This window comes from Bombus terrestris, chromosome 16 (genome assembly GCF_910591885.1).
Source record: "Bombus terrestris chromosome 16, iyBomTerr1.2, whole genome shotgun sequence".
NCBI lineage: Eukaryota > Metazoa > Arthropoda > Insecta > Hymenoptera > Apidae > Bombus > Bombus terrestris.
In genome coordinates this window covers 8,633,171-8,642,010 of record NC_063284.1, presented here as the reverse complement: position 1 = coordinate 8,642,010, position 8,840 = coordinate 8,633,171, and the positions used below count along the sequence as shown (strand labels likewise).

Here is an 8,840-nt window from a genome sequence, read left to right as displayed (position 1 = left end):
TGCGAGAGTGATTTGAGTAGAATAAGATTTTTGCGTTTAGTTCAAGTTGAACATTTATCGTTCTCTGTCCAATTAAGCTCTGTTATTTTTATTTATCTTAAATAAACAGTATTAGGAGAATTTTACAAATCTAAATTATCCTAATCCTATCCTTTTCCGATACTACACTATCAAATGTCCAAATTAGACAACTTGTGAATTTCAATGAATATAATATAAATATAAAATATAAATATAAAATATAAATATAAAAAAAAAAGATCGACGTTGTTCATAGTGTATAAGGAGACGGAAAATCACGCTTCGCGGACGAAATAGACTGTACGCCGAAAGTCGCTAAAAGTCAGTAGAACGCGATCAGGCTAGAGTATTTGAAGATACCACCGCTAGGTGGTTTTTTCAAGGTGCCGTTTCTCGCTGGAAAATTTAGGAGATAGAGATGTTATATTCGTAGACAAAGTTAAAATTGTTATCGCTTCTCGGCCTTATGGCTAAGATCAAAGTGTAGTATCTGTTCTTATCAGCTTAATATCTGATACACTTCCCATTGGGAAGTCAGAATATTAAACTGATTTTTGGGATCTGACGGAGGATGAGAGCTTGCTCCACCTTTGTCGTGGGTCAATCTAGCCTTGCAGTGCCGCTAGAATTGGCTCGATAATACATTTATAAACATATAACAGACGGTTTTTTTAAATTTATTATTAACATTATTTTGAGATTGGTGATAAATAAATACTGTATCACTGTGGCTTTATTGGACCTAAATATTGCTTAGTATAAGTTGTACTTAATTAAGTAAGAAATAAATAATTGCAATCAAGTGTATTAATATTTTGTGCAAATATTTTGTTTTTATGCAAAATATATTTGTTACTTTTTACGTGTTACGTGATACATTTTATGATGTATTTGTAGTTTTAATATTTTTATTTGCTTCAATATAGAAGAACGATGTACAGTTGAAAACTGCTACAGAGTTCAAATAAAAGTGCTATGGTATGATTAACCCTTTCGCTGCGAACATCAGTTCGAACAGAGTGTAGTAATGGGCATTCGATTCTCAGTTTCGAAACAAGTGTTTTTAAACGATGGATTTTAAGACTGTCAAAATTCAAATCACTTATAATAGAATTCGATATCTTAAAAAAACTTGAAAGTAAATCTTGATCCTGCTGTATCCTCAAAATGGCAATCGACAAATTTTTTGCACTATTTCATTTTTATTTGCTTTATAAAATAAATCGCGCAGAACCGTAGTCGTAGAGCCTCTATTGCGTCATAAACATCATTTACACTGCAAAACTATTAGATTATTACGAAAAATAAGTGCATGTGTGTAGTATGTGACAGCAAAAATTATTTAACATACTAACAATAAATTATCTTTAAACATAGACTGTAATACAAATGAGAAAATGAAATAGCAAGTATTTGTTTAGTATGAATAGACGGCGATATTGTTTCTTTCGTTTTGTTACTGTTGATTAGTCTTGAAGAGTTCAATCTAAAATAGGCGTGCCTTCACCGAATGACAAATAAGTAATGATTTCATATATAATCGATACTAATCCTCAAACCGAGTGTCGAATATCCTGCAATCAAATTTCCAAGGCAATTGAGACTCAAGAGACTTTAAACATTCAAGACTTATTAAGATTTGAGATTGATCAAGATTTTCAAGAGATTGTCGTCATATATACAGATTCGAAATGATTAAATCAATATCAGTGGGCTGCACAATGATTCTCAAACGACACATGGGTGGCAGTTTACCTTATATGATATAAGCCGTACAGATGAAGACTGTGACATTCGGCGAGGTAAACGATCCTGCGCGACGTTTTGTAAGAAAATTCGTAAATAAAACATTAAACCTGCTTACGCATGGAAATCCATAACAGCATATCGAAAATCGTCCTATGGAATTCCTGAGTACAGAGGATTAATGCAACCCCCAATGCTTTGTCTCCATAAGTAATTAATAAAATTAATAAACAAAAGTAAATATGAACAATGTTTATACACGCACTGCAATTGTTCTCTTTGCGACGAAATCTTTTAATTTGAAATTTTTCGTTAATAAAAATTCCACTAACGCATTGGTGAGTTTTTACTGATTAAAACCGGGCCACACATATTATTATATTGATGTGTTGTAAGAAAGTCGTAAGGCAACAAAATCGTGTAGTTGGATTACACATGATACTTTGTTAAATACGTATCTTACAAATTACGATGTATAAGAAAAGCTCGAACGCCTGGAACGGACGCCGGGTCTTCGTCACCCTCGATTGTGGAAAGAGAAAGCGATAACACTTGAAGGTGCCTTAAATTAAGTCCTTCACAGTACATACGCGTTCATGAATACCCTCAGCGACATGTGGCATGAGCGAGTGGCGCGGGATCGTCCAGTGTCGGGTGCTTCAGGAGGATTAACGTATCCAACGATCATCAACGGAGACCGTTAGAAGGAGAAGGAACGACAGGTGACAGTCGAGAAGGGAGGAAAAGAGCGGCTACCAACAACCAGCGGAAAGTACTACCGATGCAGAGAAGTAAGACACTTCTCGAGGCGGTGCCGCATGCTCGAAAAGAAGAGTGATATTAGTAAACAGGCAAATATTCCTGATCGTATGTGTTAGAAAATGGATGTGTTTACATCTGTATTGTACGGGCGAGGAATGAAAGAGAGGAAGACAACAGGAAAACGCCATGAGATGAGCGCATCGCGTATGTATCGCATGAATGAATGTGCGGTGTTCGTTAATACTCCAAGTTATTATGTTACATATAAAATAGTTACTCTGTTATATGTAAATTTTGTATCTAATAAAAAATATATATTATTACTTTAACAGAGTGGAATCTGCGCGAGATTTGTACGAAATTAGCATACATGTCAACGGAAAGCGAGTAGATAGTCCATATATCTCGGGTATTTGGTATTGCAACGAAAGTTATCGCGGATGCACTGCTTCGAATTTTCGTGGGATAAACGGTGATGGCAAACAAGGTAGCTCGCGCGATGATCACGATTCAAAACAGAGCTGACGTAGATCTCTTTTTTTTATTTATTTAAATTTTACAATTTGTCCAATAGGACATTTGGTAAAATATTATAGCTTAGAGAATAAAAGTATAGCATGTGGATGGTTACCACCAGCGAGGTTTCATCTTCCAGATTGTTTATTGTATTTCTATTGTGAGATCTGCGGGATGCTTCTTCAGTCTTCTTTCTATAATGGTTTTATTCGTTTCAGCAACCAGCTGGTTTGGGTGTATTACAAGTCTTTCTTTCTACTTTTTTGCATATCTGGCGATTTCCTCTTTGACTGTTGGAATTTTCAAGTCTTTACGTAAGTCTTCATTTCTGACGTACCATGGAGCGTTAACTATTGTCCTTAAAATTTTTGCTTGCTCTGTTTCTATTTTATTTATGTGACTCATTGCTGTCGTCCCCCCATAACGGGACTCGGTATGTCCAGATTGGTTTGATTATTGTTTTGTATATATTTAGTTTATTTTCTGTGCTTAGTTTGGATTTTCGGCTTGTTAGCCAATGCATTTGTCTCCTTGTTTTCTGTATTTTTTCTACTATTGATTTGATGTGTAGTTTCCAGGTGAGTTTTTGATCTAAGTGGAGTCCTAGGTATTTGACATGCTTTGTTTGCGTTATATGCGGACGACCCCAAACAGCCCGACCCAGAAATAAACTACTTTACAAACTTCAATCAACTAAGTACAATCTTCTCCACGCTAAACAACAAAAAATCCGCCGGCTTCGATGGCATCCCAAACATCTCGCTCAAACGCTTACCAAACAAAATAAAATGGTACTATACAGTACTGTTTAATAACGCACTAAACAACACGTACTTCCCCAAAAAATGGAAAAAAGCCAAACTCGTAGCCATTACAAAAAAAAAAAAAAAAATAAAGACGGTTCATCACCTGCAAACCTACGACCCATAAGCCTCCTCCCCAACATAAGCAAAGTATACGAAATGATCATAAACAACCCCCTAGCAGCCTTCTGCTCAAAAAATAAGGTAGTCCCAATAAGGAAAACCAATAAGGAAACCAATAATAAGGAAAACCAATTCGGCTTCCGCCACAAACACTCCACAATCCACGCAATAAACAAACTTACGTCGGATATCTGCTGGGCACTTAACGCAAATCAACGAGTAGCCGCCTGCCTAATAGACATCGAAAAAGCCTTCGACACAGTCTGGATCCCAGGGCTCATTTATAAAATGATTAAAAAGAACTTCCCTGAATACCTAATCAAAATAGTCTTGGACATGATGACAAACAAAACTTTTATAATGACCGACGGCTCGCACACTTCAAGCAAAGAATTCTCCATAGAGAACGACCTGCAACAAGGAACAGTAAATTCCCCGCTACTCTTCAGCATCTACAATAACGACTTACTAAACCTCTTTAACCTCAACACATCCACACATAAACGCTCCATAGCCTTCACGGATTACCTAATCATCTACGTAACAGGCCGCAAAACCAAAACGATAAGAGCAGAACTGCAAGAACTCTTTAACAAAATCAGCGATTACTATCATACATGGAAACTAAAAATTAACGCAAGCAAATGCGAAACCATTCTATTCAGACCCATGACAAGCAAAATCGGCCCAGCAGAAAGGGAACAAGTCGGGAAATTCCGCCTAAAAGAAAAAGCAAACGAAGAGAACCTCATACCACACAAAAATTGCGTAAAATACCTAGAAGTAAATATAGATGAAAAACTAAACTACAAGCAACACATCGAAATCCAACTCTCCAAAGCCAGCAAAGCTTTTTGGAATACAATAAGGCTGTTTTATTCCAGACTTCTCGATAGCAAAGTAAAAATCATGTGCTACCAAACGCTAATAAGACCCATTATAACCTACGGCTGTCCAATATGGTACAACATACCAGCTTCACTAATGGAAAAAATTCGCATATTCGAAAGAAAATGCATCAGAGCTTGCCTGAGCATTTACAGATCAGAACACAGCGGATACAGAAAATACGTAAAAAACAAAAAAATATACGACTTAGCCAACATCCACCTCATCGACTGTCACATCCTAAAACTAACAAGAAACCACTTCGCGCAAGCCGCACAGATCAAAGAAAACAGCCTAATATTCGGCTGCTTATACCCAAACGACGCATACTTCAAAAACACTCTGTTAACAGGCTACATCCCCCCTCCCGAAACCTTTCTATACCTAAACGAAAGAAACTATCTCCAAGACCAAAACAACATCCCTATAACATACCATATGCAAAGGAAAATAGGAATGAAATCTATACAATACGAGGAAAACCTAGATGGCCGTACTGCAGACACTAGATGGAGATACATGGCCCTCCCCCAAAAGGATACAGAAGACAAACACAGAAAAAACACAAAAAAATATTGGTGGATATGGAACCCATAACAAAAACAACAAGATAAAGAGCCACAGAACGGCAACGCTCACCGAATAAAAGTGTAAATATGTAAATATGTAAATAGATAAACAAATATTATACAAATCCCACAGAACACCCCTCCCCTCCCCTCCCAGTCCATCCCCTCCCATCCCCCCTCTAATAGGCTAGCGAACTGTCCTGTTTTTGCGTCCAGGCTTTCAGGACATAAACTAAAACATCGCACATAAGCACAGCGCAACAGCGGCTTAAATTTAACTTACAATAATAGGCGTAAAAAAAAGAAAAAAAAATGTAATAATGCATGACTACGTCGTACCGTCGCGTATCGGTACTTTTGCCTGTACCACCCTACAATTAGAATTCAGCATTTATTCTGGAAAAAAACCATGTAAAAACAAATATGTAAAAATCCTGGAATTAATAAACAAAGTTAAAAAAAAAAGCAGTGGTTAACGTCTTAGGTTGCGAACGTTCGGAATCCGGGTTCGAATCCCGGCGACCGGAGTCCGATTTTACTTCCACGCACCAAAAAACGGAGGAAAAACCAGCAGTACCCCGGCAGCGACATCTACAGCCCCCAGTGACAATTACAGCGGACCAGGCCCAACTACTACAACTATCACACACGTTCAATAAATACATAACACAACTCACGGCCACCTCAATTCTAATATAATTGGTGTATGGTCGGAGTTAAGCTCAAGGCTGGTTGTTATTTTTAATTTGCTTACGTTTAGTCCTTTTGTTACTGCAAAATCCAACATGTCAGGTGTTTTATTGAGGTCTGTCGGCTAGTACGTTGGTCTTCCTGTAGATAGTACGTTGAGGTTGCTGTTTCTAATGTATTTTTCTAGTGTTCTGCCTCTCGATGTGTTAATTCTCGAACCCCATAACGTGTGCTTTGCATTAAAGTCTCCTGCTGCGATATATTTGCCTCCTAAGGATTGGAAGTACTCTTCACATTTTTTAAGTGTCATTTTGTGTCTCGGTGGTGCATATACTGTTGATATCTGGAAGTAATTGTCATTGGTTTGTATTGTGACAGTGGTTGCTTGTAAGTGTTCTTGATTTGTTTAACTATGTAGGTGATGCTTGATGTCACTTTTTATTATTACTGCAGTTCCTTCATGTGCTTTACCTGAGGGGTGTTTGCTGTCGTAGATGGTGTAGTACGGTATCTTCATGTAACTTTTTAGAGTGAAATGTGTTTCTGAGACAAGTAGTATATCAATATTATTTTTATGCAAAAATGTTTTAGTTTCGGGAGCTCGCTGTTGCAAGCCATTGGAGTTCCAGATTGCTATTTTCAACATGTCCATCTCTATTTTTTACTTAGCAAGTTTGTGAGTAGTTGTAACATGGCTGTTGTTTGTTGTACTTGTTGCCTTAGTATTGTGTTTAGCTCACTTACCATTTTTCCTAACATCTCCGTACTTTTAATGGATTGTCTGAGCATTTCTTTGATTTCTGTAACGTCTTCGATGTTGTTGCTTTGATTCTGATTGTTTGTGAGTGTTGCTTGGCCAATGTTTTGTGTTACTTGCGCATAGCTTCGGTTACCTTTGGGATCAATGTTTCTGTTTATAGCGTTTAGTTCATATTGGGTTTTCAATGTTGTATCATTATCCGTTATACTTTGTTGTGGTTGGTAGTTATTGAATGATCTATTGCGAAGTGGTGGAAACAGTTTTAATTGTTTTCTGATTTCACATCCTTTATAGCTGGCTTGGTGGTTTCCGTTACAGTTATAGCATCTAACTTCTATTTTTCCTGTGTATGGGCAGTGTCTTGTTAAATGATTTTTTGCACATTTAACACATGCCGGGCTTCTGTTACAATAATTTTTTGTGTGACCGTATTGTTGGCACCGCATACATTGTGGTATATCTTTTTTGTAGCGTGGTGGTTCCACTGTTACTATTGTGTTTAGAATCTTTTTGATTTCATAAATTTCCTTGTTATTGGTTCTGGGTTCAAGTTCTATTAAGAATAATGGTAGTGGTTGCTTCGTATCGTATCTTGTTATATTGTTTATTGCTCTTGTTTGATGGCCAATTTTTGCTACTTCATCACTTAATTTTTTTGTGTTAATTTTTGGATGCAAATCTCTTATAACTATTTTGTAACTCCTTTCCGTTTTAAGCTGATACATGTGGTATATAGCATTTTTTCCCTTTAATGCTTTTATCAGTTTCCTATAAATTTCTGAGGTGTTTGTTTGAATTTTTACTTGTTATAATTTTGTTTGTTTTATTGTGTAATTATCCTTCTCGATTATATTGCTTAGTAGATTAATAAGCGGGTCTATTATTTGGATCTCAACAAATATTGGTGGTGGTTTTGTAATGTGAGTTGAATGACTTGTAGTTTTACTTGTCGGGTCTGCGTCTATTTCTTCCATTAGTGAGCTGAAGGAGTTCCTTAATGATAATTCTTGCAGCCATCGCTGCATTCCTGTATCTAGGTTTCCTGCGGCACTTGTGCCTGGAGTTATTTTACGTTTTTTGTTAGTCTAGCTTCCAGCTTTCGTCCTGGTAACATCTTTCGTTATCGTGACTACACTCCTCCTGTATCCACTGCTCTTCCATTTCTTCTATAAGCATGTTGTTTTGATTATTATTATATTGCTGCTGTTGCTTTAGGCCTGGTAAATCTACCGACCTTTTTTATGATACATTTCTTCTTCAATTGCAACTTTAATTGTTGGTATCTGCTGCCGCATTGTTTTACTTCCCCTCACCATCACTATTCTTTAATTTTACTTCACTTTGAAACAGTTCTCTGAATCACTTTACTGGAACACTGTCAGGACCTACGCCTGGTATCCCTTTTGGGCTGACAGGTCCGTCCTGCTCGAAGGTTCGCGGTCAAGTGTTGACGTAGATTCATTCATAGTTCCTGACGAATACATGCGGATTCGCGTCATCGTCGGACAAGATTTTATATTATAAAATTATGTGGCCAGGATCAAACGTAGAAATCGCTTGATACTTAACGAAATTCCTGCGTCGGAGAGGCATATCTACTTCTGCGATGTGATCACGAAAATCTAATTGCAAAAAAAAAGAACACAGTTTGCTGTTGAGTGCCGAAGCGTGCAGACGTGTATCCAGTGTCCTGTGAAGTTCACAAAACAACACGTGACGCCCATCTGTCGAAAGCGAATCTAACAAACCTAGCCAAGTGTTCTCAAACGTGCTAGTGGAAAATCCAACGCTATTAATCTCTGACTCGAATCACAGCCCCTCGACTAGTTATTTCAAATTGAATTAACCAGCTCGATGATGACGCAATCATCTCAAACGGGCTCCCCGGAGTTACAACAGCGCCGCTCTTCCTCCCCCGTGGCAAAGGCGCAATACATCCCTCTTTGCAAACGACCCACATAT

At 37.5% G+C, this 8,840-nt stretch overlaps 1 non-coding gene across 1 annotated transcript; it reads left to right on the top strand.

Annotated features, from left to right (window-relative positions):
* Nucleotides 1-471: 471 nt before the first annotated feature.
* LOC125386606 lies at nt 472-663 on the top strand. The gene has a single exon (XR_007226940.1). It is a non-coding gene; the product is annotated as a U2 spliceosomal RNA (small nuclear RNA).
* Nucleotides 664-8,840: the final 8,177 nt, after the last annotated feature.